Source organism: Haliotis cracherodii, unplaced genomic scaffold (assembly GCF_022045235.1).
Source record: "Haliotis cracherodii isolate W230 unplaced genomic scaffold, xgHalCrac1.p SCAF_3, whole genome shotgun sequence".
NCBI classification, from domain to species: domain Eukaryota; kingdom Metazoa; phylum Mollusca; class Gastropoda; order Lepetellida; family Haliotidae; genus Haliotis; species Haliotis cracherodii.
In genome coordinates, this window is record NW_027266286.1 from 24,805,062 (window position 1) to 24,825,534 (window position 20,473).

The following is a 20,473-nucleotide window of genomic DNA, read 5'->3' on the forward strand; positions in this document are numbered from 1 at the left end:
AAATGCCTTATATGATATGTTTATGCATATGCGCTTTTAGAATAAACTGTATGACTGTATGATGTCTGAAATAGTTCACGAATAAACATAATACGACAAGAGGAATGTATTGACAGTGGCCTGTAATTATTGTGATAGAATCCAATGTAAGTATTCTCATAAGATAAATACTTATATATCAACACATGACGCTATACACAGGTGAATCTTAACAATCGTCGGCAATGTTCTGGTCATGTAGCACATATCACATAAATTATCCCAACTCGTAAATCCAGAGTTGGTCGACAGTCACATATCCATCCCATACATTATTACAATCCTGTAATCCAGACTGATGTATCGTAAACTACAGGGGCAAACTATTTAATCAAAATATCAATTTTTCGTTTGCTGATATTATTGATTATCACCAAAGTAACTGAAACACCTTAGTCCATCCATTTGCCTCGTTAACAGTTGGTCGATTTTGTATATCTTCTTAAATTAAATTCATATTCTAAAATTAAAAATTTACCTTGAATGTTAGAAATGCTTGTTTTCTCAAAACTCCTATAGATTCAGAATTGTTCCAAGTTGGCATTTTTCTCTCAAGCATTTCTCCACAATGCACATGTTATCCACCACTGAAAACATTTTCACGCGTTTACCACAGAATTTGTTTCCTGGTCCGAACAATTCGTTGAGTAATTTTCATATGACGTTTCGGTAGGTATCCACATCTTCGTATCACGCTTCGACTGAAACAAAACAAACTGTTACAGAATGTAATTTGATCACACACTTCTACACCTCCCTGCGTGGAGGGTGTGTCTTCTCAGATTTACAAGTAGCGTCCAATCACTGGGGCTCCAGGGTGAGCTTCAAACAACATACACAGGCCAATAGCAGAGCCTGAACTGGCCGAACAAACAAGTTGAGATGTTTATGGAGAGTTCACTCAATGGCTGCGAAAAGTGTCACTCTCACCAACCAACTTTTAATCCAATCTAACCAAGTCACGCTGACCGGCATCAGCAGCTAGCGCTGCTCACACAGGGGATGCTTGTCTCTGATTGCAACAGCGGCTGTGGGAAGCCATGAGCTGTGATGATAAAGCTGGTACACACAGCTCGGCGTATGGAATCCCCCGTCGCATAGTTTGTGTAGTAACGAGCATATATTCTGACGCCGGTGTATTCTCCGGGGCAGTTACACCAGTGATTGCTCGTCAGATAAACTAAATGGGGTTCTCTATCGGAGGACAGCCACAAAATGACGCAGGCCAGGCAGATCGGCGTTTGGGGTTGTGGTTAAAGTATGTCAAAGGCTTTTAAGGATGATTATGGCAGTGTCCAACTATATAGAAACACAAATATAGACTTCATGTCCTTAAATACTTAATATTGAATCAATGTTTACTTGAGATAGGATAAACGATCCCAGTAATTCAGTTTGTAGGCTTTATTCTTCTTTACCCTCTACCTTATACACGTACATGTATGTTGAATCTTGTTTCATATATAGTTATACTTCTTTGGAAAAGTCACTTTTGTGTTTTAAAAAATTATTTTTACAAATCGGTGTGGATGGAGTTTTGAAGATCATCATTTAATTATCATGTTTATATATAAACCCCGGACATACTAGACTACGGACATCGGATTAACGATGCTTCAGTTAATATTATTTTTACAATACATTTTCGTACAGGAAATCTAAGAGAATATGTGTCAGAATTTTCTCCCTTTTACCAGCATCTGTCGTAATAGCTGAATAAATAAAAGGTATTTTGTGATTAACACCATGACAGGCCAACATTATTTTTTAATGGGCATCTTATAGTGTGTGTACCTGAAGGCCTGAACCATGACGACCCGGGTTGCTGCTCATGCTGTCAGCCACTTATTGTTCTCGTGAGTGGGCGATAGTTGCACGGGTCACCGTGAAATGGATGTAATATCACCTCACGGATGTTCCATTCAAATGTCGAGTGTTGACAGTTTTCAAGTTGGGTCCTAGTTTTTATAATGTATGGACGTGGAACAACGTTTTATAATGTACTATATGGGGACTACTTTTTATAATGTAATATATGAGGCATACTTTTTATAATGTACGATTTGGGGACTACTTTTTATAATGCACGTTCTGGGAAACCTTTTTTTGATAATGCAGGGTCTGGAAACTACTTTTTATAATGCAGAGTCTGGGAACTATATTTTATAATGCAGGCTATGGAAATGATTTTTTTATAATGAGCGATATGGGAACTTCTTTCTATAATGCAGGTATTGGGAACTACTTTCTATAATGCAAGGTCTGGGAACTATTTCCTATAATGCCGGGACTACCCAAAATAATGCAGGGGATGGGAATTGCTGTTGATAATGCAGGGGCTGGGATGTACTGTTTATAAAGCAGGATCATGAACCTATTAATGATGTTCTGTCGGAAAATTTATACTTTTGGTAGCGGAACTATTTTTTTCAAATATGGGGTCAAAGATCAGCCATAGAGCACAGTTGAATTTCTATTTGTTAAAATACATGAACTACTTACTGATTTTTTTATGGTTATCTGAAGAGTGATTTTATTGTAGCAAAACGTATACTGTCATATACTGATGAAAAAAGAAAACGCCCAAGAATATAGCACAATAATGTTTACAACTCTGTTTGATGTAAAAATTCTATAGAAACAAAAGATTGCTCACTAATTTGCTAATTTTCATCTCTTGGCACAATTGTCATAACATATCTGTTCCCTGAAGTATTGTTATGGAACGCCTGACGACATATGCCTCCATAGATATTATATAAATTACTGGTTCCATTTTGCTACATAAAAACAACAAAATCCTTCCATAAGCAGAGTCGATTTTACGACATACGAGCAAGTGTTTTTGAATCACTATAAAAAAGTGATGAAACCAGCTGTTCCCGAAAAGGTGAATGTATCCTGTCCCAGAGACACACGTCACAAACACATGCAAAGGCAAGTCATCTTAAACAAACACGGGAACCAATGGTACAAGTCAAAATACGGAAGTAAACTGTCCATGTTACAAGCATGAGCATCATGTTACTTCAGTCTACCACACTCTTATTTAAGTTAGCTTCCATGTATCAGCTATGACCTGACACGTTTACGATTTTTGCATATGTAGCAGGGCGTGGAGTCATCCCACATATGACATCCTTACCTTGTCAGCTTGCTGACGGGGTTAACCTCTTTGGTCATGTGGACAAGGCGTCCGACCTCTGATCAGAAGGTCCGTGGTTCGAATCCCACCAGGGGACTCGGAAATTGTATGGCAGCTACATTGGCGCCCAACGTGGGGCTGAGCACGTTCATATCAAATTTGAGCAAAATAAGCTTCAGTACCCTTCTATGCGGCCCGGGACGTGCCTTCTGTTGGCGGGGGAATATGTAGCAGGGCGTGGAGTCATCCCACAGATGACATCCTTACCTTGTCAGCTTGCCGACTGGGTTAACCTCTTTGGTCATGTGGACAAGGCGTCCGACCTCTGATCAGAAGGTCCGTGGTTCGAATCCCACCAGGGGACTCGGAAATTTTATGGCCGCTACACATAGGTATTGATGAACATGTTATATGACAATTTCAGCACACATTTCACATTTGGCCGTCATCCAACTACGTAGGTATGTAAGTGTATACATTGTTCACATGTGTTACCTGTCTGTGTGTTAATTATATTGTATACATACTTATCATGAAATGATAAATAATATTAATAATGTAGTCGTTCTTGTTAAAACATCATTCATCCCAGTCATTAATATCTAAATGTCCTTGATGTATTCATCAAAGGCTTGTCTCCTTTATTAATGGTTTGTGTTTCCAATTTGATTAGATGCAATAATAGTAAGCGATAAAACCATTTCCATATTGATGAGCAATGTAAACCACTATCAACTGGTGATGACACCAGGGCCCACTTGCACAAAGCGGTCTTAGCGCTACAACTATTGTAAGTCTATGTTAAAGCATGGGAGTTACGATCATCTTAGCGCTAAGATCGCTTTGTGCAAGTGAGTCCAGGGGTTTGTGAAAAGGTGAGCGTATCTTGCCCCGGCGGCTATTAACATATATATAAAATGCATATTTGAGTTACAATGTATTAAGACAAGCATTTCTCACTTATATTCAACACTTTTGCAGTCACACAATATCACACACAAATCAACCTTTTATCGCGTATAACATGGCGCATGAATATTTTAAGGCAAAGTGTAGTTATCAGCTCACAGAGAGCAACTGGTCAGACATGTACTAAATTCGGCAAACAATCATTAAGCTGGGGTTAACTACAGGTCATGCTATCTGTATTCTATATAAATCCTTGTTTGGGATTACTTGTACCAGTAGGGGGTAGACGCCACTTACAAAAACAGGAAGCGTTTACATCCCCATAAATATCCTTCACTCCAACGACCTCTACTCAGTAATTTAGTTCCGTACATCCCCATGGGGACTCAGGGTTAGAATTGGTCCCCAGCAACCTATGTTGGTCGTAAGAGACTTAATGGATCAGGCGCAGTGGCTTGGTTGACTGCGTGTCATCGCACCCCTACAGAGTGGTTCGATGGTCATAAAATAGCTCTCTTCTTCGCCATCGCATGGCGTCATCACTATTCAATAGTGATACATACATGTATAGACACGTGATAAGATTTAGATGGAATTGTGCAAAGGACGCTGCTATTAGCAGTTAGTTCTTATGATTATGGAAAGGGTTTTATCACTAGATTGTGCTGCCGCCGGCATTTTATGTCTGGAATAATGGTGAGTGCGGCGCTAAATGACAAACAAACAAATAGTTTCGTACGCAGATATGATATAAACTATTTTGTATTATGTAAATACTAGTTGATTATTTGCTGATTAAAGGCATTTCTTCCGCTGTCGTGTCAGTGACATTGTATTATATTAAACTAGGTTTTAGTAATGTCGACCAACCAGCTTGACTGTGCCAGGATCCACAAAACCCTTTTTGGTGCCTTTTTTAATCTGTTAATAATAATAATAATAATAATAATAATAATAATAATAATAATAATAATAATAATAATAATAAAAACCAATTATAATTTATCCCGTTCATTGGGTCAGTGTGCACTTGAATAACAGTCTCAGTTTCCTGGTCGTGTTTACGCTGCAAATTTAAAAGCCCAAGGGATTATTATCTCATCCTACCGGGTACCCATTCACAGCTGGGTGAACAAATATTAAAGTGAGAAATGACGTATGTTTCAAATGCCAGTCTTCCAACGAATGCACTGCATTAGGCCCCTTTAAGACAAATATAGCCATTATCTAATTTCATGGATATCTTCCACATTGTGATAGCAATGGAATTCTTGTTTGGAGACGACGCCACAGAAACATAATTGGAATTTTTGGTTGTGAAAGTTTCGTTGCAAATCAAATATTCTTCCACGGCTGCAGATCTGTCTTTAACTGACACTTCATTTTAAAGCAGGAATCGATGTTTATTAAGAGTATAAATAAGGACTGATCTGCTCGGAAATAGGGTTTAACGTCGCGTCCAAGATTATTGCACTTGTATGGCGACGTGCATACACGTGTGTGTGTGTGTGTGTGTGTCTGCTTGTACTAGTCCGGACTGATTCCGTACTGATGCCGATTTGTAGTGCTAGCTCATGGTATCACTATACCATGCCGCATTTTACCATGAATACCCTACTCAGACAGAGTATACTGACCCCGAGCCGTCCTTGTTTTAGCCTTTTAATGCCGAGCACCAGACAGGGTAACAACAAGTACCATCTTTTAACGTATTTTGGCATGACGCGACAGGGGATCGAGCCCCGGACCTTCCGCTCTCCGGGCGGACGCTCTACCACTGGACCACGGAGACGGTCTATATATATTGTTGAATTGTAGGAAGTTTATTACTGTTCAGAATTATTAACACCAATATACATATTGAGAGACTCGTTACCTTAACTGGGGCGAGAGTTGAACACCCCCTTAAAATGGGTTGCAGTTAAGTGATCCCAAAAAAACTATGCTTGTCGTCGGTTATCGGTTATCGTATCGGTTGACGGACCACAAACTAGAAACACAAGTCCGAATGTTTGGAATTATAATAAATTTAAATAAATTTAAACTATCTTGCTGCCTATCTTATATATGTATTTATTCACACCCTTCTGGCGTAATGTTTTTGTGTTATTCACACAAAGTGAAACGGTGTTACGACGTAAATTGTAATAACGCGGTAAATTGTAATAAACTGCGGTAAAATGTAATAACACTGCGGTAAAATGTAATTCTGCGGTAAATTGTAATACATACTGCGGTAAATTGTAATAACTTCACTGCGGTAAATTGTAATAAAAACTGCGGCAAATTGTAATAACTTAAACTGCGGTAAATTGTAATAAAACTGCGGTAAATTGTAATAACCACTGCGGTAAATTGTAATAACTTCACTGCGGTAAATTGTAATAAAAACTGCGGCAAATTGTAATAACCACTGCGGTAAATTGTAATAAAGATTATTGATTTGCAAATATACAAAGAAACTTGCATGAAGTATAAAATGTGCGACCAAGCTGTTTGGAAATCCCGTGCGCGAAATACGCATCAGTCGGAAAGCGCACGTTAAATCTCCAAATTAAGTAAGTAAGTAAGTAATGTTTGGAAATCACATTCCGGACTTTGAAATGATTGATTGATAAACACTAATGAACATTAAATTCTGGATATTTGCGTTTACTATGAACCAAATTCAAATTCCATGAACAATTCCAACCTCCAGCATGTTCAAGAAGGAAATTAAAAAAAAGCGATTTTGTTTCAATTTGTATCATGTTTATTGAAACACAGGTTCGTCAAATTGTAACAAACTGCGGCAAATTGTAATACCAAGTGCGGTAAATTGTAATAACATCTCCTAATCCTTCCTATTTCAAACTGAATTCAAGTTCCAGTGTTTGTTGGAACTTAACAAGATCAATTCCAACCTCCAGCATGTTTAAGAAAATATAAAAAAAGCGATTTTGTTTCAATTTCTATCATTTCTATTGAAACACAGGTGCGGCAAATTATAACAAACTGCGGCAAATTGTAATACCAAATGCGGTAAATTGTAATAACATCTCCTAATCCTTCCTATTTCAAACTGAATTCAAGTTCCACTGTTTGTTGGACCTTAACAAGATCAATTCCAATTTCCAGCATGTTTAAGAAAATAAAAAAAAGCGATTTTGTTTCAATTTCTATCATTTCTATTGAAACACAGGTGCGGCAAATTGTAACAAACTGCGGCAAATTGTAATACCAAGTGCGGTAAATTGTAATAACATCTCCTAATCCTTCCTTTTTCAAACTGAATTCAAGTTCCAGTGTTTGTTGGACCTTAACATGATCAATTCCAACCTCCAGCATGTTTAAATAAATTAAAAAAAGCGATTTTGTTTCAATTTGTATCATGTTTATTGAAACACAGGTTCGGCAAATTGTAACAAACTGCGGCAAATTGTAATACCAAGTGCGGTAAATTGTAATAACATCTCCTAATCCTTCCGATTTCAAACTGAATTCAAGTTCCAGTGTTTGTTGGAACTTAACAAGATCAATTCCAACCTCCAGCATGTTTAAATAAATAAAAAAAGCGATTTTGTTTCAATTTCTATTATGTTTATTGAAACACAGGTTCGGCAAATTGTAACAAACTGCGGCAAATTGTAATACCAAGTGCGGTAAATTGTAATAACATCTCCTAATCCTTCCTATTTCAAACTGAATTCAAGTTCCAGTGTTTGTTGGAACTTAACAAGATCAATTCCAACCTCCAGCATGTTTAAGAAAATAAAAAAAAGCGATTTTGTTTCAATTTCTATCATTTCTATTGAGCACAGGTGCGGCAAATTATAACAAACCACGGCAAATTGTAATACCAAGTGCGGTAAATTGTAATAACATCTCCTAATCCTTCCTATTTTAAAGTGAATTCAAGTTCCAGTGTTTGTTGGAACTTAACAAGATCAATTCCAACCTCCAGCATGTTTAAATAAATAAAAAAAGCGATTTTGTTTCAATTTCTATTATGTTTATTGAAACACAGGTGCGGCAAATTGTAACAAACTGCGGCAAATTGTAATACCAAGTGCGGTAAATTGTAATAACATCTCCTAATCCTTCCAATTTCAAACTGAATTCAAGTTCCAGTGTTTGTTGGAACTTAACAAGATCAATTCCAACCTCCAGCATGTTTAAATAAATAAAAAAAGCGATTTTGTTTCAATTTCTATTATGTTTATTGAAACACAGGTTCGGCAAATTGTAACAAACTGCGGCAAATTGTAATACCAAGTGCGGTAAATTGTAATAACCTCTCCTAATCCTTCCTTTTTCAAACTGAAATCAAGTTCCAGTGTTTGTTGGACCTTAACATGATCAATTCCAACCTCCAGCATGTTTAAATAAATAAAAAAAGCGATTTTGTTTCAATTTCTATTATGTTTATTGAAACACAGGTTCGGCAAATTGTAACAAACTGCGGCAAATTGTAATACCAAGTGCGGTAAATTGTAATAACATCTCCTAATCCTTCCAATTTCAAACTGAATTCAAGTTCAAGTGTTTGTTGGACCTTAACAAGATCAATTCCAACCTCCAGCATGTTTAAATAAATAAAAAAAGCGATTTTGTTTCAATTTCTATTATGTTTATTGAAACACAGGTTCGGCAAATTGTAACAAACTGCGGCAAATTGTAATACCAAGTGCGGTAAATTGTAATAACCTCTCCTAATCCTTCCTATTTCAAACTGAATTCAAGTTCCAGTGTTTGTTGGACCTTGACAAGATCAATTCCAACCTCCAGCATGTTTAAGAAAATAATAAAAGCGATTTTTTGTCAATTCTATCATTTCTATTGAAACACAGCTGCGGCAAATTGTAATACCAAGTGCGGTAAATTGTAATAACATCTCCTAATCCTTCCGATTTCAAACTGAATTCAAGTTCCAGTGTTTGTTGGAACTTAACAAGATCAATTCCAACCTCCAGCATGTTTAAGAAAATATAAAAAAAGCGATTTTGTTTCAATTTCTATTATGTTTATTGAAACACAGGTTCGGCAAATTGTAACAAACTGCGGCAAATTGTAATACCAAGTGCGGTAAATTGTAATAACATCTCCTAATCCTTCCGATTTCAAAGTGAATTCAAGTTCAAGTGTTTGTTGGAACTTAACAAGATCAATTCCAACCTCCAGCATGTTTAAGAAAATAAAAAAAAAGCGATTTTGTTTCAATTTCTATCATTTCTATTGAAACACAGGTTCGGCAAATTGTAACAAACTGCGGCAAATTGTAATACCAAGTGCGGTAAATTGTAATAACATCTCCTAATCCTTCCTTTTTCAAACTGAATTCAAGTTCCGGTGTTTGTTGGACCTTAACATGATCAATTCCAACCTCCAGCATGTTTAAGAAAATATAAAAAAAGCGATTTTGTTTCAATTTCTATCATTTCTATTGAAACACAGGTTCGGCAAATTGTAACAAACTGCGGCAAATTGTAATACCAAGTGCGGTAAATTGTAATAACATCTCCTAATCCTTCCAATTTCAAAGTGAATTCAAGTTCCAGTGTTTGTTGGAACTTAACAAGATCAATTCCAACCTCCAGCATGTTTAAATAAATAAAAAAAGCGATTTTGTTTCAATTTCTATTATGTTTATTGAAACACAGGTTCGGCAAATTGTAACAAACTGCGGCAAATTGTAATACCAAGTGCGGTAAATTGTAATAACATCTCCTAATCCTTCCGATTTCAAACTGAATTAAAGTTCCACTGTTTGTTGCAACTAAACATGATCAATTCCAACCTCTTGCATGTTTAAATAAATAAAAAAAGCGATTTTGTTTCAATTTCTATTATGTTTATTGAAACACAGGTTCGGCAAATTGTAACAAACTGCGGCAAATTGTAATACCAAGTGCGGTAAATTGTAATAACATCTCCTAATCCTTCCTTTTTCAAACTGAATTCAAGTTCCAGTGTTTGTTGGACCTTAACATGATCAATGACAACATCCAGCATGTTTTAGAAAAAGAAGACAAAGCGATTTTGCTTCAATTTCTATTATTCTAATCAGATGCGGCAAAAGTTTACAAACTGCAAAAAACTGCTGCGAATTGAACGGAAGGAATATATGTGCGTTGAAAATGTACAAGTATTCTACTTGGAAGTCGAACCCTGACATTCCTATTCTTCACACTGGTACCACCATCGAAAATATATAAGATTACATGTTTTGACATGAAACACGATCCTTCAAATATCCCATACATTTATAATGTCCCCATTTAATTTAATTTTGAACAGCCCTCCCTGAAAAGACTAAAATGACACATGTCCAGACATTAAACTCACATATGAACTGTTCAAAAAGAGGCAATGAAATTGTTGATATCCAAATATTCGATAACGGAAAAGAGAGAGATACAGAATGATGGACAAAATGAACGATGAACCAACCATGTGACAACGATGCCAGAGATGTCAATTCGACGAACCCTGGTGTTTCAAAATCGTCAGTCTCGCTCAATATATGATGGCAATGTCTTTTTAAAACTACTTTTTCCAAAATATGTCTATTATTGCATACCATTCGAACGCATTCTCTTCTAGAAGTAGCCATGCGTTGATCCACTTTCTATGGCTAATTATTCTTTTGAGTTCTATTGCAACACCGCTACTTTTTCCATAGTGCATTATGATTCTACGCACACTAACGGTTCTTGAAATAGTAATGTGTGGGCAATAAATGCGTGGTCGCAGATGGAGAAATGATCTTGTGTGTTGATGGAACTGATGGGACACTTGCAGGAAAGATGTAACAGTCTTGCACAATAATCTGTCAGACGACTGCTGGGCTAGCTGTAAAGATACTTCAATGATTAGAAGCACCACCTCGTTTGGCAGATCAGTGAATGCAACCTGCGTATCATATTGTGGCATCTTGTCTTTTCGACATGAGAGGAATACTTCTTCATCGCTGCTGTTGGTACTGTAAAAGCCTTCATTTAGGTCCCCCTGCATGTCCAATGGCTCTCGATCCTTACTCGGAGAATGACCTTGTTCTTCATCGTTGCTGTTGGTTCTGTTGAAGCCTTCATTTATGTTCCCTTGCATGTCTAAAAACTCATCATCATCACATTGCGAATGATGCTGTCGAGATAAGTTGTGTTCTTCGTCGCCGCTATTTGCGCTGTCAAAGACTTGTCTTGGCAAGTTTCTGTTTCCTTCCCCGTCTCGTGGCTGATCTTCACTTTGGGTTTCATGTAGTTGTAGAGCAACATAGTGTTCCCCTTCTTCTTCAGCAAAATGGCCAAGACTGATTGTTTGGGTTGCTACACTGTATGTAGGAACGATGTTTACAGTAGCATCACCGCCAAGCGATGAGTGCACGATAATATCAACATTAAACATATCTGAGACTGCTTGCAGTGTTATGTGATCTCCGTAGGTACCTTCCTCTAACATACCGGATATGTATGTATCCCAGTCTTCGCCCACGAAAAGTTCCAAGGGGGATCCATCTGAAGTGTAGGGATGTTCAAGGAGGTAACTGACAACCTGTTCTCGAAGTGTCCTGGGCGATCTGAATATACCAATTTTAGATAAAAGATGGCACAAGGCTGCAAACTGACAGTTACCGTTTCCCGGAGGGTCATACACGATGTCACCTTGTAATGCAAATGGCCTGTCTGTGTCCAATAATGGTATTTGATACTTTGCTCGATGATGTCTGCGCTGTAGTCTCGAGGAAGCCCTCTGTTTTCGTTTTACCTCTTCATCAATTGTGGTACTTGACAACCTATCAACTGAAATCCATTCAGGCGTGTCCTCTTTTCCTGTAATAGGATTTGTGAATGAAATCTTATACATAGACGATTTCAACCTGCGTGCAAGAATCCTTCCTTTTACAACGTACTGTTTTTTAGGGGCGAGTTTTCCCTTCTTGGAACCATATTTGCATAAAACATCATCGCCTACATTGTACACCGAGGGCGGATGCAGTCTTCGTTGTCTTTGTATACTGAGTCTGTCGGTTTTCTTTGTAGCAACTTCAGCCCGATGTCTAGTCCGAGTAACATACTTACTCTGCTTCAACCTGTCCTTTGCGTTAGGCTCATGAATATTTTCAATCATCATATCAGCATTGAAATCATCTGAATCAACGTCTAAAGCCGTGTTAGATTTTCTTCCGAAATACACTTCAAAGGAACTCTGCCATCCTAAACATTCTTTCTTTTCGTTATTCAGTATTGAGGCATATCTTCGCAAATGTGACGCCCAGTTGACGCCCTTGGCGCCCATAGTTACAAAATCATACATTATTTTCTTTTTCAATTGTCTATGGGATCTCTCCACCTTTCCTTGAGATTGAGGGTGGTAAGGTCTACTGCGTATGGGTTTGATTTTTAGGGTTTTACAAAGTTCATTTACATGTCCTTTAAATTCGACACCCTGGTCCATTTGTAACTTGTTAGGTGGTCCATGTTCTTCGTAGATCACCCGCAGAGCACTGGCTACACCTTTGCTTTTCTTTGTTTGCAATGCCACAAGCCATATATATCTACTGAACACATCTACAAGAGACAGGACGAATTTATATGTTTTCCCTTTCCACCGAACAGCACTTTTGCTAAAATCTACGAGGTCAACTTGGTGGTGTGATTGGACACACTTTGCTCTCACTGGTCTGATGATAGCTTTATTTGTAAACTTGGCAGAGTGAATGGAATATTTCTCTTTCGTGCGTAGTTCGTTCCGTACTGCGGTCTCTGTAAGCCCTGACAAAGAATCAGCTGCCAAATGCCATAACTTTCTGTAGCCTGCTGATTTCTGGTTGTGAAATACATTTTCGACAAGCTTTGCAACTTCCTTTCGTTTTAAGACTGGTTTTCCTCTAAAGTACAATATGTTGCTTGGCTCGGGTCCTGTAGAGAAGTGTTTTCTTCTCCGGTATCTAACAATGGCATTTCGCTGCACTCTTGTCCTTTCGGCGACCGGTGTTTCAAAATTACCTTGCACGAGTAACACAATAGTATCATATGTTTCTTCATCAAAGCTATGCGTATATTTGCGTTTCGTTTCTGCCGCGTTACAGTTAATCAAAGTCAAACAGCACAGAACTGCTACAACGAGTGCATGCATGGTTGAAAATGTACGTGAACGTCCTTTGAACAAAGCCGGGGTCAGTTGGACATCCTTCGCGCACCAATGAGCAACTTTGGCAACACTGGAAGAAAGTAGCAACTTACTTGTGAATTCAAATGGACGCAAATGTATGTAAAAGTAAAGTCATGTTAAATTAGAAGTAAACGTCGAATATTTAATTTAATGTCTAAATTTTACATAAAAAAGCATCAACTTAACAATTTATTGAAACGGAGAAGACAGCGCGTGATTTAGATATTATGTAGGGAATATAATTTATGGGGGAAATAACATGAAAAAACAGGGTGTAAAAATCATCGTCGATTCTGATTTAAAAAGTAACAAAAATAACTTCACAATCTGCTTATTTAATCGTAAACACAAAAACACTTTAGACAACGATACGAAATCAGTGTTTCAGGGCAATGTGACACACGCGTCTAAAGCTCCCCGCTAGAAGGCGTGGTCTGTGTGTTTGTGGATAAATTAATGCAAAAGAAACTGAATGTGTAGCCACTAAAATGACAGAACCTCTCTATATATTGTAAGATGCGTTGCTTTAAATGCAATGTGTAACCTCAGCAACTTTAAGTACATTAAGGTTTTATGGATGGGGGATGTTTGCAGATTGTAAATTATTGAAAAGCATTTCGATAGAAAATCGGATATATAAGTTTAAGTACATAAGAATTGAGTAAAACAAGACGCTGTAATTCGGATCAGAACCTTGTAGAATTATATAAAACAAGATGGAAACTATGTACAAGAAGTTACTATACTAATAATAGAAGAGATGTAGGCAATATTGTCGTAATGACGTTTACAGATTCCATCATGTGTTCTCTGCCTGCTGTGATGTCTCGCCTACACTCGCTCACCCCAGACAATCCAGTCAATGCCTACCATTGCATCCTGTATTCAATATTTGCTGTCCACTTCTACTTCTAAGTTAATAACTTTACCTTCTGTAATACAATGCAGTAAATGCTTGTTTTCTATATTGGTTGGTGAAGCAGGTTTGGTGACCAATTATTTGGTGACCAAGCTATTTGCTAACACATTTGTTCCATCGGATGTCTATCAACAACTAGTGCCTCACGCCTTGCCCTCTGCTGGGAGCCTAACGATTAAATCAGGTTATATCTGGTCGGATATATTTCAACTGAATTACTGGATTAATATACTACCAACTTCATTCATCTAATAATTATTACATTGATTTCCTTCTGTAGAGAGGTTGAAAGAGAAACAAGTGTATAAATATACACACAATGAAAATTGCAATTCATCATAGTGAATATATAGTGACTGAAGAACTAAAGTAAAGAATAAGTTAATAAAACAGGGGATCAATAGGCAATAATACACAGACTACTTTTGATTGTATTTCAAGAAAGTGTCAGCCTGACAAGCGTGGAAATATTGCGATAGGACAATTCTAGATAATTTCCGATCAGTAAAGTGGATGGGACAGACATTGATATAAATGAAATTTACATTTATCAACTGAGTAAAGTTCAGTAAGTTACAAACACGAAGACAGTCAGCATTGATCTGATTCTATTCTAAATATTTACTGAGTGTTTTCAGAGTCAGACAAAAGCATATACTTTCCAAAATACAGACGGGCGTCTATGCAGAGTACTGTATATATTTCGTTATACATCGGTTCATTGGCATATTCCAATTGGTCAAAACCCCATTTGTCGTCAGATACCCCAGTTGTTAAACAGTGGAGTAGAAATTGCTTTCAAAACTTTTACTTGCTATGGTAATGGACAAGTTCTAGGAGACTTAATAGACTTTAACGCCGTCATATAACTGAAATATTGTTAAAAGTGGCGTTGGGTCTGTATAGACTGACTGTATAAATAATATCAAAGAAAGACGTTCGTTTGATGAAAATAACTTCTCTACTCCGACACAATAGTGTTATATACTGGTATATTTTTTTCTAATAACTAATCAAACATTTTCAATCATAGCATGTTTGCGGAAAGTTGACTTTGTTCTATCACAGAGAACGAAGGCACAGGTTCACTTTCAACATCACCTCATACACCAACATACATCCAGAACAAGATTTGGTGATTCTAAAAAGTGGCAATATTGACACATACTTTAATCACAAATTAAGTAAATCATCTCATTGTTTTTATAACCTTTGTTATTGAACCTTCATATGAAAATACAAGCCGCGAAAATTGCACGATTTTAATTAATAACAAATACTATAAGAAATCAACATTTAATGTCTTGACCAAATACATCTAGCTAATTGTAATTAGTTAGAAATACTCAGAATTAGGCTACAGAAAAAGATATAAATTAAATAAAACCTGTGTTTCAAGCAAAATAAGCTTTGAACTATACTAAACTAGCAGATGTGTTGTATTAGCTACTTTATTTTTCAGTGACATTATTCCCTCAGATAATATCAGAAGACCAATTGTTATGATGTATGGTTATGTGAAATGATTGCAACGTTCGGTTTCATTAAAACATCAATATGAAAAACAAACGTCACATCATTCATATAGCAAAAGGCTGCCGCTGTGCTTGAGGTTAGAGTGAGTGAGTTGGGTATAACGCCGCTTTCAACATTATTACAGTTATAACACGGCGTTTCAGCTCAATGTGGGAGGAAACATTCGAACCCACAATCATAGGTTTCTGATGTGCCCAAGGGACGCAACTCTGCAAAGCGAATCGCGGCGCCTTGGACGACTGGGCCACCCGTGCCCCCGCTAAAGGTTAGAAAGGATTAAAAGCTGAATATTATCCTGATATCATCAGTGATTTGAAGACTTCTATAGCATCATTAAACACAGATATTAGAAAAGCACTATTTCTATAGCGGAAGGCTGCCGCTTAGTTAAAGGTTAGAAACTTATCAATATCATTAAACACAGATATTAGAAAAGCACTATTTCTATAGCGGAAGGCTGCCGCTTTGCTAAAGGTTAGAAACTATCAATATCATTAAACACTGATATTAGAAAAGCACTATTTCTATAGCGGAAGGCTGCCGCTTTGCTAAAGGTTAGAAACTATCAATATGATTAAACATAGATATTAGAAAAGCACTATTTCTATAGCGGAAGGCTGCCGTTTTGCTAAAGGTTAGATACTATCAATATCATTATACACAGATATTAGAAAAAGCACTATTTCTATAGCGGAAGGCTGCCGTTTTGCTAAAGGTTAGAAACTTATCAATATCATTAAACACAGATATTAGAAAAGCACTATTTCTATAGCGGAAGGCTGCCGCTTTGCTAAAGGTTAGAAACTATCAATATGATTAAACACTGATATTAGAAAAGCACTATTTCTATAGCGGAAGGCTGCCGCTTTGCTAAAGGTTAGAAACTATCAATATGATTAAACATAGATATTAGAAAAGCACTATTTCTATAGCGGAAGGCTGCCGTTTTGCTAAAGGTTAGAAACTATCAATATCATTAAACACAGATATTAGAAAAGCACTATTTCTATAGCGGAAGGCTGCCGCTTTGCTAAAGGTTAGAAACTATCAATATGATTAAACACAGATATTAGAAAAAGCACTATTTCTATAGCAGAAGGCTGCCGCTTTGCTAAAGGTTAGAAACTATCAATATCATTAAACACAGATATTAGAAAAGCACTATTTCTATAGCGGAAGGCTGCCGCTTTGCTAAAGGTTAGAAAATATCAATATGATTAAACACAGATATTAGAAAAGCACTATTTCTATAGCGGAAGGCTGCCGCTTTGCTAAAGGTTAGAAACTATCAATATGATTAAACACAGATATTAGAAAAAGCACTATTTCTATAGCGGAAGGCTGCCGTTTTGCTAAAGGTTAGAAACTATCAATATCATTAAACACAGATATTAGAAAAAGCACTATTTCTATAGCGGAAGGCTGCCGTTTTGCTAAAGGTTAGAAACTATCAATATCATTAAACACAGATATTAGAAAAGCACTATTTCTATAGCGGAAGGCTGCCGCTTTGCTAAAGGTTAGAAACTATCAATATGATTAAACACTGATATTAGAAAAGCACTGTTTCTATAGCGGAAGGCTGCCGCTTTGCTAAAGGTTAGAAACTATCAATATCATTAATCACTGATATTAGAAAAGCACTATTTCTATAGCGGAAGGCTGCCGCTTTGCTAAAGGTTAGAAACTATCAATATGATTAAACACTGATATTAGAAAAGCACTATTTCTATAGCGGAAGGCTGCCGCTTTGCTAAAGGTTAGAAACTATCAATATGATTAAACACTGATATTAGAAAAGCACTATTTCTATAGCGGAAGGCTGCCGCTTTGCTAAAGGTTAGAAACTATCAATATCATTAATCACTGATATTAGAAAAGCACTATTTCTATAGCGGAAGGCTGCCGCTTTGCTAAAGGTTAGAAACTATCAATATCATTAAACACAGATATTAGAAAAGCACTATTTCTATAGCGGAAGGCTGCCGCTTTGCTAAAGGTTAGAAACTATCAATATCATTAAACATAGATATTAGAAAAGCACTATTTCTATAGCGGAAGGCTGCCGCTTTGCTAAAGGTTAGAAACTATCAATATGATTAAACATTGATATTAGAAAAGCACTATTTCTATAGCGGAAGGCTGCCGCTTTGCTAAAGGTTAGAAACTATCAATATGATTAAACACAGATATTAGAAAAGCACTATAGCGGAAGGCTGCCGCTTTGCTAAAGGTTAGAAACTATCAATATCATTAAACACAGATATTAGAAAAAGCACTATTTCTATAGCGGAAGGCTGCCGTTTTGCTAAAGGTTAGAAACTTATCAATATCATTAAACACAGATATTAGAAAAGCACTATTTCTATAGCGGAAGGCTGCCGCTTTGCTAAAGGTTAGAAACTATCAATATCATTAAACACTGATATTAGAAAAGCACTATTTCTATAGCGGAAGGCTGCCGCTTTGCTAAAGGTTAGAAACTATCAATATCATTAAACACAGATATTAGAAAAGCACTATTTCTATAGCGGAAGGCTGCCGCTTTGCTAAAGGTTAGAAACTATCAATATGATTAAACACAGATATTAGAAAAAGCACTATTTCTATAGCAGAAGGCTGCCGCTTTGCTAAAGGTTAGAAACTATCAATATCATGAAACACAGATATTAGAAAAGCACTATTTCTATAGCGGAAGGCTGCCGCTTTGCTAAAGGTTAGAAAATATCAATATGATTAAACACTGATATTAGAAAAGCACTATTTCTATAGCGGAAGGCTGCCGCTTTGCTAAAGGTTAGAAACTATCAATATGATTAAACATAGATATTAGAAAAGCACTATTTCTATAGCGGAAGGCTGCCGTTTTGCTAAAGGTTAGAAACTATCAATATCATTAAAGACAGATATTAGAAAAGCACTATTTCTAGAGCGGAAGGCTGCCGCTTTGCTAAAGGTTAGAAACTATCAATATGATTAAACACTGATATTAGAAAAGCACTATTTCTATAGCGGAAGGCTGCCGCTTTGCTAAAGGTTAGAAACTATCAATATGATTAAACACTGATATTAGAAAAGCACTATTTCTATAGCGGAAGGCTGCCGCTTTGCTAAAGGTTAGAAACTATCAATATCATTAAACATTGATATTAGAAAAGCACTATTTCTATAGCGGAAGGCTGCCGCTTTGCTAAAGGTTAGAAACTATCAATATGATTAAACACTGATATTAGAAAAGCACTGTTTCTAGAGCGGAAGGCTGCCGCTTTGCTAAAGGTTAGAAACTATCAATATGATTAAACACTGATATTAGAAAAGCACTGTTTCTAGAGCGGAAGGCTGCCGCTTTGCTAAAGGTTAGAAACTATCAATATGATTAAACACAGATATTAGAAAAATCACTTTTTCTATAGCGGAAGGCTGCCGCTTTGCGAAAGGTTGCAACCTATCAATATCATCAAACATAGATATTAGAAAACTTTTTCTATAGAGGAAGGCTGCCGCGGATATATTTAGAGCGGAGATCGGCCACTTTGTTATTAAAGGTTTGAAACAGTATCATCAACATTCAAAGTGCCAGATTATAATCAATCTCCATCCATTTTTCCGAAACAGATTTTTATGTGGCTCACAAAAAGAAATTATAAAGATTAGAAACTAGCAGTCAGATTCCACATTAATATTAGAAAAGCATTACTATTAACATTAAGAAAGCTATATTTCTCAAGATACCGAATTATTTGTTTTAAAGTACACTGAAAAGCAAAGTTCGTTACATAGCAATATAATATATATTAAAACTCCATTACATATACAGAAAGATGGCCGACTTACTGCATGGTGTTGTGCGATGAAGAACTGTTCTGCTAATTGGTAATCCTTTTCTGAAAGTTGCTCACACCTTATGAGGAACTGTTCTGCAAACGGGTAATCTCTTACTGAAAATCCTCACATCCGATGAAGAATGATATCACTGGAGATCAAATTTTCGGCTGACTGGTTGCTGGGTTGTATGCTATGGGAATTGTAAAATCTTCGGCTGACACAATAATGGTGTAGCGAAAGGTGCCCCAAAGAGTTTTACATGTTGCTCTATCCAATCAGCAACAGATTTATGGGATATTGTCACTAATCAGTGTCACTGATCATTGTTTATTCAGGGTTGTCCTTCCAAGTGTATTTAGTGAAGTAATTATGCAGGTGGACTGGGCAAAGGTAAAGGAATGAGACGCAAATTTACCCCAAGCGCACGATCGCACCCCGACGGATTCTTTGATTGTAATTACGATCAAAGGATAAATAATTATCCGACACGACAACCGTCAGACGACACGTGTTTCATGATCTGTTTTTTTGGCACTTTGGTTTATTTCGTCGATCACATGACAACGACCGTAATGATCCCGCTAATATTACGTTGCAAACAACCAAGTTTGATTTCATTCCAGGTGTCATTTTTCTGACTTTAATTGAAAATTACAGACGTTATCTGTTTTGGAAGAATTAATGAGAGGATGATACCGCTAATAATAAGGTTGTATTGTAAATGAATGTAGACTGCCATGTTGTCAGAATGTAAATAGGATTTGTGTCCAGTCCGGGTGTGACCATGTAGATAGGATCTCATTAGGGTTTTTGACTTTGACAATTGCAACGAGCATATTAAAAATCGATGGCAAAGTGATACAAAATGTAACAGTTTATTATTAACCGCATAAAAATCAGATCTTATTTATCGGTAACGCTCATCAAAGATCTAAGGACATCACATTACG

The 20,473-nt window shown here is 36.8% G+C and overlaps 1 protein-coding gene across 1 annotated transcript in view; it reads right to left on the minus strand.

Annotated features, from left to right (window-relative positions):
* Positions 1-908, minus strand: part of LOC139473901 (pyrokinin-1 receptor-like) — a 35,310-nt gene extending 34,402 nt beyond the window's left edge. The window contains exon 1 of the mRNA XM_071256699.1: positions 518-908. The gene's annotated coding sequence lies outside the window, so the exon portion shown is untranslated. The remainder of the gene's footprint in view (positions 1-517) is intronic.
* Between the last annotated feature and the right edge of the window lie 19,565 nt (positions 909-20,473).